A 22,521-nucleotide genomic window follows, 5' to 3' on the forward strand; every position below is an offset into this window, starting at 1 on the left:
TGATCTGACTCATTTTTAATTGTTTGCTCTGTTTGACAGTTTCACTTATGATATTATAATACTTTACTAATTTATAGACTCATAATGCCTTAAGAAAAGAGTAAAATAACTTGGAAAGAGTACTTTTATTAGTGATATTATCCTTAAGAATCAGATAGTATTATAATTAGAAGGCAAATCAGAGGTTATCTAGTCTAATCTTTACCTAAAAATTGCATTTTTGTTATTGTTCAATAATTTCAGTCCTATATGATTCTTCATGACATTTGGAAGAAATATATATATATATATATATATATGTATTTTTTTTGGCAAAGCTACTGGAATAATTTGCTATTTTCTTTCCCAGCTCATAATATAGAGGAGGAAACTCAGGTAAATGAGGTTAAGTGATTTGCCCAGTATTATAAAGCTAGCAGCTGTCTAAGTCAATATTTTCACTCTAGTCTTTCTGACTACAGGTTAGCTTTATAGATTGTACTACCTAGTTGACCCAGAAACTTCAATTATAAAATTCCAAACAATTGGCCAGCTGATCTTCTTTTGAATTCTTCCAGTGATAGTGAATGTTACTGTCTCAAGAGGCATTCTATTCCATTTCTCCATTACTCTGAGTGTCATTATTCATTAAATTGAGCCAAAATATTCCTCCTCATAATTCACTCAAGTAGCCATAAATCTCTCTCTAAAGTTAAACAGTACAGTTTTAATTCTTATGATCACACTTGCCGGCATATAGCAAGGGCTTACAAATGCTTTTTCTTATATCTATACTCATGACTTTTTTTTTTTTTTTTATATATTTGAGGAATTCTGATACTGTCTCCATCAAGTGAAAGAGTCATTCAATTCCCTCTTCTAATATTGATAGATAGCTAGTGCAGTGGAAAGAACTTGGAGTTACTAAGTCAGGACCTTGAGTCAGGAGGACCTGAGTTCTAATCTAGGCTTACTCATTTATTAGTTGTATGACCTTGTTCAAGTCCCTAATGTCATCTTCTTCTGTGTCCTCATTATCAAGTAAGAATAATAACAGGACCTATCTCCCAAGATTGTTGTGAGGATAAAATGAGATAATATTTTTAAAGTGATACACACACACACACACACACACACACACACACACACACACACACACACACATATATATGTATATATATACACATAAAATGTACTGCTGAAGAAATTGAGGCAGGATAGAGATTAGAGAGTTATAATATGTTATTTATCAAAGAGCTTAATTACTTGACTGGATTGGACTCTCTTCACCGAGAATCCAGTATTGAATGTGGGATTCTAGAGATTCTTTATAAGGTTTTGATGATTAAGAAGAACAATGACAGAATGGGAGGACGCACCTGATATTCTGATAAGTAGGGAAGATCTGGGGTCATAATGTCTAAAGTGAAAGGTCTTTTTCCTTATCAAACATCCTGATGATTATGAGGGAGGGGTTGTGTTGCAACCAGGGGGATTGGGGTAAAACAGCTGAGGTAGGACAATTCAAAGAGACTGTAACATAACAGTATTTTATATATGTGTGTGTGTGTGTATTTCTATATAATATATGTGTATTTCTATATAATATATGTGTGTATATTTATATTTATATATATATATATATATATACATATATATATATTTATCTAAATGTTAGCAATTAATATTTTAGTACCTCAACCTGCTGGTTTTATTCATTACAGCAAAATTTTGAAGTGAATTTAAAAATTTTTGTATTATCAAAAATAATTTTGAAATCAAAACAATCCATTTAACAGTGAGTTTTAAATTTTCATTGAGGTAAATTGATTTTCTGAAAATAACTGATTAATATATGTTGAATTGCAAAACCATAATTCCATAAATAATTCTCTTCCATTATGTTTAAAAAGTTACCATTCAGTCTTTTCTTACATCTAGACAAGTGCTATTCCCCAACATAAAACAATCTCTTATCTGAATATGTACTTGGGGCAGTTGTATTTGTTCAAGAAAAAAAATAGTGATGCATAAACAATGTGCATCTGTTTGCCAGCTTGGATACTACTATGTATGCTTACTTATTTGTTATTTTACATACATATTCTTTCACCTCTATAAAAAGTATAAAAAGAAATGAGGGGAGAAAGAAGGGGGGGAAAAGCATTATGAGAATGGAAGGAATAAAACAGAAGAAATGAAAAAGAATAGATAGAATGTAGTTATATATACTCAACTTTTCGACTTCTGTTTTCAGTTTCAAGTGTGATTTATTTTTTTCAGCTTATCATGTTCCAATCAATAATACCCACTGACATATAGAGAGACTATAATATTAGTGTATATATTTGTTAACAGCATTCATGTTAGTCTAATTTTAGCAAGATATTAATAAGGATTTTTTTTTCTGAAAAGTACTGTACCTCATTACCTTGAGCCCTAGTTATAGTAATATTCACCCACCACAGATGATTAAACCTACTTCCAGCCTGGCCCTTAAAGCCATTATTACAGGAAATAACCCTAATGGAGGATAAGCCTCCTTTTCTGCTTTCATCAATGTCCACTGACCAGCTATCATCAATAGGCAATAAAGTAATAGCAATAGCAATCCTTCTCTATCTATCACCCCAAAGCCTCCATTCTACCCTACTAGACTGTGATCCTGTCAAGCTTGGCCAAAGTTCATGGAAACAATGCTTGTGGAGTTGCAATCTGACAAATAAATGTCTTTGTGATGTGACTCTTACTCCTACAGTAGAAAGATCTCCTGAAAATGGGGGAAAGTTCTTATCATAAAAGTCTTGGTTTTGTCAAATGGTTAAACATTAGAAATTGAAGTTCCCCCCCACCCCCACCATGGAAATGACACTAACTTGCAGCTGCACCTCCGACCCCCCCATCTCCATGTGTTGTTTATTCTTCTTAAAATGTGAGATCCTTGAGAGCAAAAACTATCTTGCTTTTGCTTTTTTCCTCATACCCATGATATTTAAGTAGTGCTTTGCACATCATAAATGCCTAATAAATACTTTCTTATTCATTCATTCTTTTATTCATTTATAGAAACAAAAAATGTTGTAGGAAGCAGGTCACAACAATGAATTCAGATTATATACTGTGCTGTTTTCCTTTTTTCAACTATTTTTAAACTTATGGCCCTGGACTAGATTTCTTATAAAATTTTATCCTTAACTGAGACTGTTGGTGTGGCCTCAAAAGGTGACCTTGCTTCAAAAGAATTTTTGTTTGTTTGTTTTTGTTTTATTTACCAGTACAAATCCTTGGATTGAGTTCTAATGAGACACTCTTTTCATTTCTTCTAGTGGGTGGGGAATTGTATTCTAGTGAATTTCCAAAGGATTTATGTCTTTAATACATCTTTAAATTCAGTAGCCCAAAACAGAAATTTCTGAAAACTTGCCTTTTCTTTTAAAAATGGCAAAATACTCAATACTCTAGAGAAGTGGAGCTTCATTTCTTAAGTCCTTCATCAAGACAAGTGATGTATGGGTATTATGCATACTTGTTTTCTGTTCTCTACTCAACATTTTTCAATTTCATTTACTTTATCTGACATATTTTCTTTTTACTTTCTCCACTATTTTTCTTAACTTTTTCATTATTAGCAACCATTAAAACCCATCTGGAAGTCAGAAAATGTAATTTTAAGATAATCTAGAGCTTGCAGTTATAAGAATTAAATTAAATATACTCTGCTTTAATGTAGAAAGTATATTAAATCAGAATATTAATAAAAAAGTTTCAATTGTTCCTATCATAATAAAACAACATACTTTATCCACAAGTTTTCATTTTTTTAAAGAGAGAAAATATTCTAAAGTTGGTGATTAATTTACCTAGAACTGTTTGATCATTTTTCATAAATAGGAATTCATAAAATTTTTAACAGAGAAATAAACTTTTACTACTCCTGAAAGTAAAAGACTGATAGGATTAATTAGTGATTTTTATATTGGGGATGCAGGTGCTATAAATGTCAAACAGTTTTTCTAATCTATCACAATCAAAATTCTCAGAACAGAATTAGTTATCATTTCTGTCATAACCAAAAGCAGACACTGTGATTACATTAGACTTTTAATAATGAAAATGCAGTTCATTTCTTACAAAACAAACATTTTGAGCCATATAAGTTTTGATTTTTAAGGTTAGGGTTCAATTTTGCATACCCTTTAACATCATTTGGTTCTGGATCTACTGGAAATTTAGGATGATCTTAATTCAAAATCTAATGATTCTATTATTCTTTGTGTTTATATCTCAACACTTTCTACTATGGCTGACCCATAATAGGTACTTACTATATGCTAATTGATTCACTATTAAAATTGTAGAAATCTGTCTCAGAATTATTTGAAGACTTATGAAAATATTCAGTAGCAAAAATAGGTTTTGAGCCCAGGTTTTTCTTGACATTTAGATCAGGCCTTTTTTTTTTTTTTTAAACCACAGTGTTTCTTACTATTCTGTACTAAGTTCCCAATTGTGACAAACAAGAACCACTCAGAATCATTATTATTTTAATATATACTCAATTCTTTTCTATATTTAAGTGATTGTACATGTGAAGGTGAGCATAGCAACAAGATGAACTGATAACAAAAATTAATGAAAATTGAGAAGTACATTAACAAAGTAATATTTTGACATGTTATTCCATATACAGGACTAATAGAAGGGTCTGTGATTTCATTTGCAAAGGACTTCAATCCACTAAGTCAGAGTGAAATTACCTCTGAATAAATCTGTTAAGTGCTAGGGAGTTTCATATGGTATAGAATAGTTTAAATGACTTGTACAGTATCAGCCCCAATTTGAACCCAGTTCTTCTCCACTCCAAGCATAACATTTGAGCTACTTCACTCTATCCCACACTTGAGAAAGTTATTGCTTAACGTATGCCAGATGATGAAATATATAGACAGCTATAATTTTGTACACAAGTAATTGATAATTTTTCACAATACAATAAATATCTGAAGTTTATAAAAATAAATTTCACGCTGTTTTATATCCTGCTTATAATGAAACTATTTATGTACAATTATGATTGCTTAGATACAATTTATGAACTTTAGTAAACCACTGAAACTTTACCATTATTGTACATTTGAAAACAAACAAAAAAAATTCACTAGTGTTATCAATGGATACAGGATTTATTACTTTAAAACTGAGATGCTTAGTGCATTAAAATAATAAAGAAAACATGAAAACAGTAGTAAATATTGAAGCATTTCCATTTGATTTTTCAGCTTGAGATATCAACAACTTAGAAGCACTTGGTAATGTGGTCAAGTTGGATTATATGTCTCTGAAGTCTCAGATAAATGACATCCTTCTTAGAGGTACGTCTGATTTTTTTTTTTTTTGGCAACATTTTGGGTCTATGTTTCAGTAACAACTGCTTTTATATTTGTTAAATTTACAGGTAGTTAAAAAATAAAATAACCTTTTTATTATTTTTTTTAATTGAGAGGATAAGGTAAAACTTGAGGAAAGCAGGTTTCAAAAGAGCTAAATAGCACAAAGAAAATTAACATGACCATTTCTTTTTGTGAAAAATTTATATTTACCATTGCCTACATTATATTCTTCCTGAACTATTTCAATTTACATATATATTTTGGAAAATGAAGGCTCTTTCTATATTTGGGCATGAATCTCTTAAAGGAAAAAAGCTCATTTTCTCTTTTTGAGCATTGCTTCCTCATCCCCATCTCCATCTCATAATTACTGAAAATTACTTTTTTTTTTTCCAAATGGGATATTTCTGTTTCAAAAGTAAACCTCTGAAGAATCTCTTATGGGGTGGAGAGATAATGACACTGTTTCCCTTGTCTTTATTGATATTAATATTCTACTATCTTTTCCAGTTTTCAATTGCAAGCCATTTTTCCTTTGTTCAAGGCAAGAATCTAATGCCAGAGAATAGAATTCACTAATGAAATTCTGTACATTCTTAAAGTTCATATCTGATAAAGATAGCTGGTACAGGCACCTTTTGACACTCCCTGAATAGTAATTATGAAATCTTTTCTTGGATTATTAGCAAAATAAGTTTGATGTCCATAACTCCTTCTTAGTGATCAATTAAGATTCTCAGTTGAGAATAATAAACCTTGGAAAGGAAAGATAATTAAGGGACAAGAGAATGTGTGAAAGGATTATTAGTGTAATTACACTAATGTGCTGTAACTAAAGGCATGCTATACCTTGCAGTGATTTTTTTGTCCAGCATCTCAATGGGAGGCCATAGTTAATGGATGACAAACTTAAGTCAGCCTCCCAAACTCCCAATTTTTTTTCTCTGAAATTAGTTTTCTTCAAAAATGGCTTTTGCTTTGTCTTTCTTTCTTCCAAATTTGTCCTTAATCTTCATTATTGCCAAGAACAAAATTTAATTATATAATAAAATTCTCTCCAAGTCCATCATTCTGGATGTGTCCTTCAGGTACTCTCTCTACTTCCAAATGCCTACTATCTTACCTTGCCCTGAATTGGCATTGACACTGACATTACCTTATGACAAATACTAACAAATGATCTTTTTTCCTTTCACATCTTTATAGTAGCTCTTGAATGATTTATTAAAATGATTAAAGGATTAATAAATTCAAGATCTTATATAAGTATTTCCCTGTCCCCCAACCTCCCTTTCAACCTCCCTTGGGAAGAATAGAAGAGACAAATTTAGAGAAGTTACCATGAAATATTAGTAGAAATTCTTTATCCCAAAGTTCCTCATATCTCTTAAATAACAGGTCCTTTACCAAACTATAAACCTACATGCATACACATATACATATGCATACACTCACAGGCCAAAATTACGTAAGTATGTATAAGTATATGCAAGATGTCCCAAAAGACTTAATGAATTTTAAAGTTTTAATAATTTTAGAAGTTTAAATATTATGACTTAGAAAAATAATTTGAAAGTGTATTTGTATTTCTTTTCCATTTTTAAGTTGTTTTGAATTTTGAATAAAATAATTTCAATTTTAACAAGATAAGGCAACTTATCATCAGTGTGTGAATAGCAGTTCCTCAAGGAGAGTTGTTAGAATGGTAGATTGGTAGAGATCCTGCTTGGTTACCTCAGTTACCTAATGTATCTCTTTTCCACTTTGTCTTGCATAGTCTTAGCTAAACTACTTAGTATGGATCAAAACTTCACTATCTGGATGACATTATAATTAGGATCATGCATGTAAACTTTTAATGACTGAAGAACTAATGATGATACCTTTTACAAAGTTCTAAAATTGACAAGATATTTAGCACAAGATTTATGATTCAATTGAATCTTAATAAAAAATATGAAGATCCAATAAAATATATGAATAATTAATTTGCCTTTGTTAGGGAAGCTAGATGGCACAATACATGGAGTTTCAGGCCTGGAGTCAGAAAGACTTGTGTTCCTGAGTTCAAATTTTATTTTAGACATTTACTAGCTTAGTGACTTTAGGCAAGTAGTTTAACTCTGCTTGCCTCTGTTTCCTCATCTTTAAAGTGAGCTGGAGAAAGAAATGGAAAACTATTCTAATATCTTTGCCAGGAAAACAACAAATGGAGTCATACAGAGTCAAGACATAGATGAAAATGACTGAACATCAAAAAATTAACCTTTAAATTTTGTTTAAGTCTATAGCATTTATATATCTGAAATTTCAAAGCTTTAAACTGAACTAGGATTTTTAAAAAACATATATGATATTGTATGAATACACATGTTTATGTATATGTAGATCATATATAGATACATACATTATGTATACATGGATATCTCTCTGCCTAGCTATACTCCATATATTTTACATATATACTTACATATCCTATATATTACAAAACCCACAATACATATTCACATATACATTGAATATATGAATGTAAATATATACACCCAAATTTGTTGAAAGATGTCTCACTATAAATTTGTATCCATACATACCTATGTGTTATAAAATAAATTGTTATATTGTGACTTCTTTGTTTATGTTTATCCTTATATTGCAATTAAGGTAGCCTTGAACTACCGGTTTTGGAAATGTTTCTTGTGTATTAATTGTGTCTTTTTAAATTTGTCTTGAGAGTGCATTATTAAATTTCTATGTGAACTATGGTGGAAAGAGGAAGCTCTATATAAATGACACAGCAATCAGTCCAACTCACACTTTAATATCATATACAATTTGTAGGAGGAGTGATGCTTATTACCTCATAGGAACTGAAACATCTAAACAAGTCCAAAGTTGAATGTGATCAGGATAAAATTTAAGGAAGAAATTTCTTTTCATCCCAACTCTGAAGATAATATATGATAAGGATAGGAATAAGACTGTTTTCTTTTTAAATTAGTACTTTTGCAATATTTGTTGTAAAGTTCTTGGCAAGTAATCCTGACAATCTCCATTCTGTGATTCTGAGTGTGTAGGAACAATATTCATCCTTGCAGACAACTATCTATTTAAAACTTTTAATTTTATTTATTTTTTAAATTTTATAATTATAAAATTTTTGACAGTATATATGCATGAGTAATTTTTTTTATAACATTATCCCTTGTATTCATTTTTCCAAAATTTCCCCTCCCTCCCTCCCTCTACTCTCTCCCTAGATGACAGGAAATCCCATACATTTTACATGTGTTATAGTATAACCTAGATACAATATATGAGTGTAAATCCAATTTTCTTGTTGCACATTAAGTATTGGATTCCGAAGGTATAAGTAACCTGGGTAGATAGACAGTAGTGCTAACAATTTACATTCACTTCCCAGTGTTCCTTCTCTGGGTGTAGTTGTTTCTGTCCATCATTGATCAACTGGAAGTGAGTTGGATCTTCTTTATGTTGAAGATATCCACTTCCATCAGAATACATCTTCATACAGCATTGTTGTTGAAGTGGACAGCGATCTTCTGGTTCTGTTCATTTCACTCAGCACAAGTTCATGCAAGTCTCTCCAAGCCTCTCTGTATTCATCTTGCTGGTCATTTCTTACAGAACAATAATATTCCATAACCTTCATATACCATAATTTACCCAACCATTCTCCAATTGATGGACATCCATTCATCTTCCAGTTTCTAGCCACTACAAAAAGAGGTGCCACAAACATTTTGGCACATACAGGTCCCTTTCCCTTCTTTAGTATTTCTTTGGGATATAAGCCCAATAGCAGCAATGCTGGATCAAAGGGTATGCACAGTTTGATAACTTTTTGGGCATAGTTCCAAATTGCTCTCCAGAATGGCTGGATTCTTTCACAACTCCACCAACAATGTATTAGTGTTCCAGTTTTCCCACATCCCCTCCAACATTCATCATTATTTGTTCCTGTCATCTTAGCCAATCTGACAGGTGTGTAGTGGTATCTCAGAGTTGTCTTAATTTGCATTTCTCTGATCAGTAAAACTTTTAGTTTTATAGAGTTATCCGAGGTTAAGAAATTAAATAAAACCTATTTCTGGTCACATAGTATCATAGGTGAAATTTGAACCCAGGTCTTTCTCCAAATCTAGCTACTTTGTCAAATTGTTTATAAGTTGGATATTTGGGGAGTTTTAAACTTGCTTTTAATTACTGTAAAATCTGAAATTGCACTTTATCTCTATTAGACTATAGAAGAAGGACTTAATACCAAGATAAGAGATCTAGTACATATCATTTGCTATCTAAATTCTGGCAAAGAGTGAAGAGTGAGCCCTGGGCTACCATGGAACACCAATCAGTTAAGAACTAGGCTGGGAAGAAACCTTAAGAATGACCTAAGGCAAGGAATAACATAAAGAAGTCAATAATGAATGTCTAGCCTCATTGCCCTCACTATTCATTAAGACCTAAGATTCTAATATAAATTTGGACAGTGTGTGAAAGAAACAAATTTATCATTGAAGGCTGAACCAGCCACTTTACTTTAACTAGGGAATTTACTAATCACAAAAAATAGTCATCATGAGAAACATCATCCATTAGTCAAATAGAGACTGCATTTAAAATGGGTTGAGCAGTCATGTGCCAGTTAAATGATATCCTAAAGCCTCAAAAGGGAGAGTTGATGTAGAAAAGCATTATATCACCTACCCTCTAAAAGATCAAGTCATTGAATCATACCTGGTTTGTGACAATACAGACTCAAATAAGGAATGAATCTGTAAACCCTTTGCCAACCTGAATCTCATTGTAGTTTGAACTTGGGAGTACTTGCTCTAAGCCATAGGTTTCTACATTTGGAAATTAGTTTTTGAAACTAAGTCTCTCAACTTAAGATTCAAGAGGTCTGTTAACCAATAAATATCAAAAAACATAGAAATCAGTTAATATAAATACCAAGGCCTATTAGATTACAGGAAAAGAAAGGAAAGAAATATTAAGTACCTACTATGTGCCAGGTATTTTACAAATATAACCTCCCTTGATCCTCATAGCAATCATTCTCATTTTACATTTGAGGATATTAAGGTAGACAGAGACTAAATGACTTGGGCAGACTTGTGCAACTAGTAAATAGAAGCCAAATTTATCTTCCTGATTCTAGGCCAAGCACTCTATGCACAGATACCTTAATAGGGAGACAGGTAGCAAAGATTGTCTTAATTCTCCATAATGTTAGGATTTATTCATTGGAAAAAAAAATGTATTTTTGTAACTTGTAAATGATAATGACTGTAAAATGCCTGGTAGTAGTAAGCATTGTATAATTGTCAGTTGTTGTTATTAAATTTATGATCATAGAGCATAGAAAGGTTGATTAAACCTTTCATCAATATGGCTTCTCCTTCAGTAGAAGAAAAGGGAAGAGAGGCTTCAGAATGATATACCATAGTAAGTAGACTGTTCCAAAGTGATGAGGGTTCAGAAATTTAGGGAGGTTCCAAGATAAGTGAGCAGTAGAAAGAGCAAGGAGTTTCAGAAAAAAAGTTGATAATAGAGCAGGAGGTCATGTTTTCTGATTGAATCCAGCTCTCTATCAATATGCTAAGCCACTGTATGTCATTAATTATATTTGTGTCTTTACTTCGGATATAGCTTAGTGTAATGGTGTTGGACATCAAGTGAGGAAGATTTCAGTTCAAATACCACTTCAGACACTACCTAGCTCTGTGATTCTGGGAAAATCACTTGTATTCTTTGTTTCTTCATTTTCTCCTTTATAAAATGAGGGGATTTGATTCCATCCTCCATGATTCCTTTTCACTCTAAATCTGTTACAATGATTTATAATTCTGTGATTTTTTTCCTACATTTTAACCTTAATGAGGTAAGAGAGTTAGGTCATATGTAAAGTTTCTTTAGCCATGTATTTCAATTGATGTTTATTAAATTGGACATGAGATGTGATCATAAAGCAGAGAGACTGATTTTATACAATACATATGAATACATGAATTCAATGTCATGCAGTCATATAGTTGCTATCTCTTTTCCTCTTTTTACCTAGTCTTCTTGGCTTTTAACTAAAATATCTATAAGCAAAGATAAAATGTATCTCATAAAATTTTAGCAAAGTCCTTTAAATTTAACAGCTGACCAAGGCATATTTATCAAATAATTTCCCATAATATAAATTAGATTTTCAATCGTGTATTTACAAATAGCCTTCTTCATACTAAAGGCAAAGGGACAAAGATATCAGCATCCATGGAGGCAAACAGGATATCTAATATTTTCTTTTCTTTTCTTTCTTTTTGTTTTTTTCTTTTTTACCATTAAAGCCTCTGTAAAAATGTCAGGTCCTGATTCTCAGGAAACACTGCCACTCAGCAATAATGAGGTGAAATTGAAACTGATAGAAACCCATAAAGAGCAATATATCCTATAGAGGGCATGATTTCAACATTTCTGTTTATAATGTTTACATCTTCCTGCCAAGTTGATAGTGGTATTAAAAAAAATAAATAAATACAGGACCAAATGCTGAAACACACACACACATACACACACCACATTGTAAACAAGCAAACAAATCACTTCCCTTTGTAAGTCTTTATTGGAACTTTTGAAAAGGTTTTAGTGTTCTCTTCTCCTCAAGTTTTTAGTATGATTTTCCCCTTTGTTTATTGTGAACATATCTTAAGAAAGTAATGGAATTTTTCTAATTATGGTAAATGATAACAGTGCTTTGAGATAATCCCAATAATATTTAACAATGGTCTCATTATCAGAAATCATGATTCATCACCCCACACAGAATCATAAGCAAATAGAGACAAAAAGCATGAAGATTTAGTTGAAATTCTATTTATGCTATTTCTGGCATTCACTCACAAGTACAGATTTACTTGATTTCTAGCCTTTTATAGACATTTGAAAATACTATTTAAATGACTATCATTGTTATAAGAAAAATATATTATCAAAGAAGAAACTATGTTTTAAATATATTTTCTTTTCCTGGACTTCCTTTCTTTAAAATTTGTTGTTGTGGTGGTTAGTTGTTTCACTTATGTCCTGCTTTTCCTGATTCCATTTGAGATTTTCTTTGCAAAGTTCCTGGAGTGATATAGCATTTCTTTTTCAAGCCCATTTTACAGGTAAGAAAACTAAGACAAGCAGGGTTAAAGGACATGCTCAGGGTCACACAACTTGTTAGTATTTAATGCTGGATTTGAACTTAGGAAAATGAGTCTTTTCAACTTTGAGTGACAAACTAACCACTGTGTCAGCTGGTTACCCTATTGGATTAATTTATTGTTAGGATATAAGAATAGAATTTAAGTATTCCATGGAGATGAGAGACATTTTTTCTCAAAATATTTTTTCACTTAATTTTAAGTCACTTTTTTCTGTGATTTATTAAAGAACAATTTTTAAATAGATTAAAAACCAATTTCCTTTTCGCATCTTTATGGGTCACCTCATTTCAATATTAGCAAGACAATTACTACTCTAGCCAATAATAATATAATCTAGCTAGTTTAAAACAGCAACCACAAATAAACAAGTAAAATTGCACAATCCCTTTGTTCTAATCAAAGAAATACTGCAGGAAAGATGAGGAGGTTGCTTGCTTGTAGGTTATGGGACAACAATCCATAATTTACTTTGCAGATGTCGTTGTAATTTAAGCAGCAGGCAGAACAACCACACAGTTGTAGATGCTCTGGGGAAAGGATACCCAGAGTCTCGTAAATCATGGTAAGGATTAAAAGCAATGAACATTCATCTTCTTAACCTCGTAAAGCAATATTGCAAAGCCAAGGATTACAACTCACTGTGCATGTAATCTTTGTGCAGAGATAAAGAGTGCCTCTGTGTGTGTGTGTGTGTGTGTGTGTGTATGTATGTGTTTAAGGCTTCTCTCAATTAGCATTGACATGTGCCATTTGGGAAAGGAGCAAAAAATAGTTTTAAAATTGATTAACAAGTGTCCTCTCCCTCTATCCTAGTAATGAGCAATTAATAAGATTCCATTTCAATGGGGAGTGATGAAAGCCACTGGAGATCACTGTATCTGATCCTTCTTTAGCATGAACACTCATATGGAAATGTTTTGCATGGATTCACATGTATAATCAACATCAGATTGTTTGTTTTCTCAAGGGATAGGGTAGAAGGAAGTGATAAAAAGATAATTTGGAATTAAAAAAAATTTTTAAATCTGAATGTTAATTTTTACATGTAATTGACAAATATTTTATAAAATAAATAAACATTATAATGAATTCCTTATGAAAAGATACTGGGCATTATATCACTGTGATGATATCTTCAAGTGCTTTGTTCTTTCTCTAAACATTGTTTTCATAAAAAAGAACAAACATCATACTAAACCTCAAAATTCAGCATAATTGTGGAAAGTAGATATAGCTGTTTCCTATAACACATGACAAATAAATAATCTATGTACTTAGGAACATAAATTTTAAAATAAAAAAGCTCATAAAGAGGTTGTAATATTTTAGACTGAACTGAATTCCTTATGTGTATGTATGTGTATATATGCATATGGGTCTGGGTATATGGATATGTATATTTTCCTCTGAACCATTGAATTCTTTCAGAAATTATTTAAAACCACTATTTTGTTAATTCTCACAATATTCATATGAGTTTGTCCAAGATGAGTTTGTGTGTTTTTTTTTTAATTGTTGTTATTGTTTTTAAATGAAATCAGGATCAGGAAAAAGTACAAAAAATGGGAATGATTTGTATACAAGGTGAAGTGAATCTATACATTCTCGTTACAATATTTTTTCTAATCTATTATAATATATTGCAATATAGTGATAAGATATGTATGTATATAAACTTATATACATGTATGTATTTAATATACGTGTTATTCAAGTATTTATTTCAGGGCAGTGGGGAGAGAACAGTGCTAGGGGTAATTCAAAGTAGAAGATATTTGGATTGTTTTCTCTTTTTTCAGACATTGGTTATTATATTCTTCAGAGTCAAATCTATTCCAATAAGTCCCTAATGAAAATTTAATAATCTATATGACCTTGGACCTTGGTTTTCCTTTCTGGGCCTCCAATTATTATCTGGAAAATTAGGGATTTAGGCTAGATACCCTGTTTCAGTTCTATTCTATGACCCTTTAACCCTATTTTTCTTTGACTAAGCTTACTTGGAGAGATGTTATATCTTACATTTCTATGCTAACTTTCCTGCTTCTTAGCTCATATTAGAAATTATTATTAGGACTTCCAATACTGATGTATAGTGCTCCTATAAGCTAAGCTTTGTTCTTAGATATATTGAACATCTACTGTATATAGCTTTATTATTGGGGCACTAGAAAAATAAGTATATGTTATGCTCCTGAAAACATTTTGAGACTACTAAAGGCTATTAGACATATAAATAAATATAGAACAAAGTGAGTATAAAAAGTGTCAGAAGAGTGGTGGTTACAATAGTGGAGTTAACAAAGCAACATATAACTTTTGGCATGGAAAGTCAGAGAATAATGTAAGAAAAAGTGGCATTTGAACTGAACCTTGGCAACATGACAGGGGTGGTGAAGCAAGGTGAAGTAGCAGGTTAAAATGAATGAATAAATGAACAAAAAATCAACAAAAATGATATAAATAGAGAATAAGATAGATGAATGAATGACTAAATACAGTAGACATTATGATAAAGTGGCTCTAATTTCAATTCTATCATGATGAGTGTCAGACAAATACTTTAATATCTTGTCACCTTAAACTGGAATAATATAATTTGCATTACCTTCTTTTGAGATTTGTATGAGAGGAATACTCTATTAATTTTATGGTACTATGCAATTGCCTTTTTCCCTTTTCTACAGACTTAAATGCAAACAACCAAATAGTATGAATGAAGAGGGGGCATATGGCATAGTGGTAAATACTGGATTTGGAGTAAAGAAGATTTGAGCTCAATTCCTGTCCTGACCCTTAATAGCTATGTGACCATGGGCAAGTTGCTTAAACAATTGAAACTCTAGCTTTTTCATGTGTAAAATGGGGGAATTTAATTCATTGCCCTCTAAGGTCCCTTCCAGCTCTAAATCTCTGATTCTGTGTAGTGTTTTATTACCTTCTCTACTTAATCTGAGTATAAATATTGAATATAATATAGAATTGACATCATAATTTTCTTCCTTCCTTCTTTCCTTTCTTTCTCTTTCCTTCATTTTTTCCTAGATCTAGAATAGTGATAATGTTATATAATAATTACCTTTTCCTCCAGAAATTATTTTTCATGCCAAATAGCAATAGTCAAAAGCAAGGGAAGAACAGAAATGACTGACTGGTAAAATAAACTAAATGTTGTTGTAGTGAAGAGCGCACTAGGAAAAGTGATTTTGAAATATTATCCTTTAAAATGAAACCTAAAAACCAAGAAAAAAATATCCTATATAACCATTTTATTTAATATTTGGTTAGGACTGATCTCTCTCTCTCTCTTTTTTTTTCTTTCCTACTCTGTCTTTCTCTATATGTTTCTGGGCCTCTCTGTCTCTATCTCTCACTATGTGTCAGTCTGTTTTTGTCTCTCTGTGTCTCTCTGTCTGTCTTTACCTATCTCTGTCTCTTGCTTTTATATAGTTGACTTTAAATTTAATGTTAATTATTATTTTTTTTAAAGTATATCTACTATTTGAATGCACAACATACTGAAAAATACTACTTTGTTGCTTGCTTGCCTTTTTATTCTTTATTGGTTATAGTTACATTTGGTTCTTGCTTAATCAAAACAAAATACAAAATAATTTACTTTTGGAACTAAAAGAAAAACATTCCTTATTTCCAAATACATATTTCTAGAACTACAAAAAATTCATTAATGGAACATTATGGAGAAAACAAAGACTGGGCACTGGGAAAGAAAAACAGCAAAACAGAAGCCACATTTCTCACATAAATTTCTAAAAACTAACAACAAAAAAAGAATACAAATCATGGGCTTTGATTTTTTTCCCCCTACTTTCTCCCTTTATAAGGACAATAAAAGTATTGCCTTCCATTGGTTCCTCTATGAAAAGTCTCTGTGTTCTTCAGCCATTGCTATTTTAATTAGAAATGACACAGAATTATATTCTTAATGGTCTCCTAAAATTTAAAAACAACAACAATAACACAAAAACAATTAAAAAAAAAAACCCAACCAAACCTAATAACAGTATCTTTTGTAACACACTGGTTGCTCCATAAGTTTTCCTCTTCCTTTTTTGTACCTTTTTTTTAATCTTTTCCCTTTTCTATCTTGCTCCTACTCTTTTGCCTCTTCCTTTTTCTCTTCTTATACCTCTTTCTTTTCCTTTTTCTCTCATGTCATTCTTTTCCCTTTCCCTTTTCCTCCTCTATCTTTTAGCTCTTTCATGTCAGTTATTTTTAACAGAGCATAGCTAGAATTTCTACTCCAGCAGCAAGTATGAGTACAAAATGAGCCTGGGGAAATAGCAGTGAAAGGCATAATCAGAATAACTTTTTAAAGATAAATTTATACTCTAATAAATAGATTGATATTAGGTCTATAGATAGATCCTCACAAGGTGCTCAGGAGACCATAGGACAGAGTAATGGAACAAGGCAAGGCTGGGGAAGAGGAAGGCTTATCTGGTAAGTTTCTATCACAAATAATTATTTTGGTGAACTAAGTGCTACATTTCATTGTTTCTACTTATCAAAAGAGTATAAATATATCAATACTATTTTCCCCCCATTTTGACACATAAGGCCAAACTCCTAGGAGTCAGTTTAAGTTGATTTATTTGGTGTGAAGGGAAACCAATGATAAAGACAAAATAAAAATTAAACCACAAAATGGTTACTTTTTAAAATGTTGTTTATTTAAGATTTCAATAAGCCAAGCATTAATTTGGCAATTATTTAATATATTTATTTGGCAAATATTTAATATATTGAAGATAAAGCTAACCAACTCTAAAGATCTAAAGAAGTTAAAGGATGTGTATCTTAACATAAATGCATATTTTGAGGTAAAAGCCAAAATTAGGAAGTAGAAGTGACTTCTCTGTGAGAGATCATTATGTTGGGGATCCAGGCTTATGATGTGTGAGACAAGGCACTAGTTTAGTAAAATAATTTACTCAATTTTCTAAAATAAAAAAGTAAAAGTTTATTTTAAATCACTGAGAGATCTCAGTCCCTCAGTGGACAAAAACTCTTAGATGAGATTAGAGTTCTTCTAATTGGTACAGCCAGAGTACTTAGTTATATGATCTGAGTTAGGTCTTGGGGGCTTTTGAAACAATAGAGAAGTTTTAGGCTTGAATAGGTTTCAGTAAAGTTATAGAAAGTTTGATTGGTGGTAGTTCAAATCTATAGAAAGCTTAAGTGGTGGTACTTAAAATTAATTCAGTTCTTTTGAAAGTTAAGCAGTGTATGTGCCAAAATGTTTGTGGCAGCTCTTTTTGTTGTAGCTAGAAACTGGAAGATGAATGGATGTCCATCAGTTGGAGAATGGTTGGGTTAATTATGGTATATGAAGGTTATGGAATATTATTGTTCTGTAAGAAATGACCAGCAGGAGGAATACAGAGAGGCTTGGAGAGACTTACATCAACTGATGCTGAGTGAAATGAGCAGAACCAGAAGATCACTATACACTTCAACAACAACACTGTATGAGGATGTATTCTGATGGAAGTGGAAATCTTCAACATAAAGAAGAGCCAACTCACTTCCAGTTGATCAATGATGGACAGAGGTAGCTACACCCAGAGAAGAAACACTGGGAAGTGAATGTAAATTGTTAGCACTAATATCTGTCTGCCCAGGTTACAGGTACCTTCGGAATCTAATGCTTATTGTGCAACAAGAAAATGGTATTTACACACATGTATTGTATCTAGGTTATATTGTAACACATGTAAAATGTATGGGACTGCCTGTCATCAGGGGGAGGGAGTGGAGGGAGGGGGGGATAATTTGGAAAAATGAATACAAGGGATAATATTATAAAAAAATATATAATGAAAAAAAAAGGTTCATTTAAAAAAAAAAAAGAAAGTTAAGCAGTGGTACTTCGCTTTAGTTCAGCTCTATAGAAAACTTGGTTAGTGTCAGCAGAACTCTATAGAAAGATTAATTTTTGTTACTTAACAGAGGTGGCTTCTAGGGTGAGATAGGATTAAGGAATCTGGGTTCAAGGTCAATGACTTCTGATTTCTGTATCAATGAGAGACACTACTTATGGAGATCTTGGAACCATCTATGAACAAGATGGGGTCCTGAGTCATATTCTTATGTATTGCTCTTCTGTTAACTGACAGAAAAGAGTAGTTTCAAAATTACTTTGTTTTTCTCTTCTTTCTCTCACTTTTATCCAACTAGTTCACAATTTAAATTTCTTCATATTGACTTCAAGAAGAGTATAGGACAAGTGAAAATTAAGTGAAATACTAATTCCTGTCTTGCTAACTTTTATATTTTGTTTTACATCTGCCAATTTTGTAATTTTCTTGGAGTGTGAAGTTGAATACATTATAATAAGAAAGGATTTTTAAAAGAGACTTTATTTTAGGTTAGTGTCTATAAATTCTCCCCAAAACCAAATCAAACAAATAATAATAATAATAAAACAAACCAAACCAAAGCCTGTATGATAAAACAAGAAGTCTTTAAACAGGCATATCCGTTAGCTGATAACTATCCTAAAGCTAGCTGAAAACTGTTTGTAGATAATAATATTCATCTAGAAGATGGAATCAGATAATTCAAACTATTCAATAAAACCAATTATCATACTTTCTTATGCTTTTTATTTTATCTTTAAAGTAAATTTATTTCATATATAACTATACTTTTAAATAAACTTTAAAACGTATGAATTAGTTTTGTTTTGTTTTGTTTTTCCTACAAAGTATACAATTGTCTCTGTTTCTAACAGTTGATAACCCATATGGTGAAAGTAATGTTAAAAGGTGTACATTTGTTTCTTGGTCAAAGTCTCTTTGTATTCCAGTAAGGTTTTTTTTTTTAAGTTATTGTTGCTATTTTTAAAAGTATTTTCTTGAGTACAGAAACATTGCACAAATTGATAACTAGACCTGCTTAGAATTTTTAAAGACAAGCTATGGTGACATACATTTATTAAGTATCTATGATGTCCCAGATGATGAGGTATATACCTAATGATGAGGTCTATAGCTCAATAAAATTAGGATTAATTAAGGTCTAGTGGCAGGATTGGAGTACAGGGAGTCAAATGGAGTCCCCTGCAACCCCTTTGGATTCGGCACAAGGATACAAAGTTAAGTGAGGTCTAGTGGCTGCCAAAGTCCCCTGTAAATGAATTTACAGGCCTGAAAACCTAGATTGATAAAAAGAGGTTTATTGTAGGGCTTGAAGTAAGGTTAAAGTCTGGTTAGTAAAAGGTATTAGATAGAGGAAGAAATACACCAAAAGTGGCGGGACAGAGAGTCTGTGATGCAAAGCCTAGTTGCTGGCATCTTTCAACTCTATGCCAAGGGATGATTCCCGCTTGACTCTTTTATCTGCTTGAAGGGGCATATGGATGGAGCCCAGGTTGATTCCTAGATAGCCAAAACCCACCAGATGGGGGTTGGGCTACCTAAGCAGATCATTAGAATGGGGGCTGAGTACAGCTCAAACTGTCTCAGATCCGGTGGGGGCTGGGTACAAGCATACAACAGTAAATGACCATAGTAATCTAATACTTGACAAAACTGAAGACCTCATACTTTCAGGAAAAGAAATCACAATCAAGAAAAAATGCTGGGAAAATTGGAATGAAGTTTAGAAGAAATTAGATATAGACCAATATCTTAAAACATAAGGCCAAAATGAGTGCATGGTTTCAACACGAAGAATGATATCAGCAAATTAGAGGAACATGGTTAAAAGGAAAGTAGAGAATTGGAGAAATGATCAAAATTCTTTCAAAAAAACCTGGATTTATGTAAATTCATGAAAAATTAAATGAGCAGATACAAGAAAACCCTGTATTAACCGCAACAATATTATATGATGATCAACTTTGACTTAGCTATTCTCAAAAATACAGTAATACTAGGCAATTCTGAAAAGTAGTGATGAAAAATGTTCTTTACTTATGGAAAAAGAACTAATGGAGTATAAATACAGATTGAAGAATATTTTTAAAACTATTACTGTTGGATGTTATGTTTTTGTTCTACATTTTCACACCATTGCAAATAGGAAAATTTTCTTATGATTATACATGTAGAATCTCTAACAGAGTACTTGCCTTTTCAAAGAGGAGAAAGGAAAGAATTTGGAACTCAACATTTTTAAATGATCTTAAAAATTTCTGTTTACATATAATTGATAAAAATAAAATTAAAAGTAAATGTAAAAAAAAACAAACAAACAAACCCAACCAAACCTAATAACAGTATCCTTTGTAATACACTGGTTGCTCCATAATTTTTCCTCTTCCTTTTTTGTACCTTTTTTTTTTCTCTTTTCCCTTTTCTATCTTGCTCCTACTCTTTTGCCTCTTCCTTTTTCTCTTCTTATACCTCTTTCTTTTCCTTTTTTCTCTCATGTCATTCTTTTCCCTTTACCTTTTCCTCCTCTATCTTTTAGCTCTTTCATGTCAGTTATTTTTAATAGAGGATAGCTAGAATTTCTACTCTATGTTATGCAAGTAAGCATCTAGAAATATAAAATTTCCCCTAATAACCATTTTGGCTGAATCTTACAGATTTTATGTTGTCTCATTATTGTCATTCTCTTGAATGAAGTTGTTGATGGTATCTATGATTTCTTGTTTCTTCCATTCATTCTTTAGGATTGGCTTATTTAATTTCCAATTGTTTTTAGTCTATGTTCTTCTGACCTTATATTGCATGTGATTTTTATTGCATCACAATCAGAAAAAAATGCGTTTTTTCTTTCTGCCTTTGATTTTGAGATTTCTATGTCCTAATGCATGATCAGTTTTTGCATAGGTTCTATGAACTGCTGAGAAAAAAGTAAACTCTTTTCTGTCTCCATTCAATTTTCTCCAAAGATCTATCATACCTAACTTTTTCAAACATTCTGTTTATCTCCTTAACTTCTTTCTTATTTATTTTGTGGTTAGATTTGTCTAGTTCTGAGAGAACAAGGTTGAGATCACCAGGTTTGCTGTCTATTTCTTCTTGTATTTGTCTTAACTTCTCCTCTAGGAATTTTGATGCTATATCACTTGGTACATATATGTTTAAAATTTATATAGCTTCATCATCTATAGTATCCTTTAGTAAAATATAATTTCCTTTCTTATCTTTTTAAATTAGATCTGTTTTTGCTTTTACTCAATCTGAGGTCTGGATTGATACCCCTGCTTTTTTTACTTCACCTGAAGTACAATAGATTCTGCTCCAACCTTTTATCTTCACTCTCTAAGTTTCACTCTGCTTGAAATGTGTTTCTTCTAAACAACCTATTGTAGGATTCTCTCTCTTAATCCAGTCTGCCATCTGCTTCCCTTTTATGGGAGAGTTCCTCCCATTCACATTCACAGGTAAAATAACTAATTCTTTATTTCCTGCCATCTTATTTACCCTGTTATTCTTTTCTCTTTCCTTTTCTACTTAACCTTAACCTTCTACCCAGTATTTTGCTTTTGATGACTACCTCCCTCAAACAGCCTTCCCCTTTTAGAGTCCCTCCGTCTTTTTTACACCGTTCCACTAATACTTCTGTTTTCCATTCTATTAGTCTTTCCATTTCTTTTCCCCTTTCCCCTCCCATGTCCCTATAAGGAGAGACAAGTTTCTCATGAAAGCAAACATACCTAATATTCTTTCTTTGAGCCATGTCTGATAAGAGTAAGTTTCATACAATGCTCATCCCTCTCCTGTTCCCCCCTCAGTTATAATAGGTCTTCTTTTCCTCTTCATGAGAGATAATTTCCATTATTTTACCTCCTTTTCCCTCTTTTTCAAGTACAATCCCCTTTCCATCTTTAGTTTCTTTTTCATATTATGATAATAAAAACAAATTATGCCCACACTCTCTAAGTATATTCACAGCAGAAATATAGTTCTCAAGACTTCTTTCCTTTTTAACTTTTTATGCTTGGGTTCTGTGTTTGT

The 22,521-nt window shown here is 31.8% G+C and overlaps 1 protein-coding gene across 2 annotated transcripts in view; it reads left to right on the forward strand.

Annotated features, from left to right (window-relative positions):
• Positions 1-22,521, forward strand: part of CDH12 (cadherin 12) — a 1,341,561-nt gene that overhangs the window by 419,710 nt on the left and 899,330 nt on the right. For both annotated transcript variants that reach the window (XM_074279079.1, XM_074279078.1), the window contains one exon: positions 5,259-5,351. The gene's annotated coding sequence lies outside the window, so the exon portion shown is untranslated. The remainder of the gene's footprint in view (positions 1-5,258; positions 5,352-22,521) is intronic.

The sequence above is a fragment of the Sminthopsis crassicaudata genome, chromosome 1 (genome assembly GCF_048593235.1).
Source record: "Sminthopsis crassicaudata isolate SCR6 chromosome 1, ASM4859323v1, whole genome shotgun sequence".
NCBI lineage: Eukaryota > Metazoa > Chordata > Mammalia > Dasyuromorphia > Dasyuridae > Sminthopsis > Sminthopsis crassicaudata.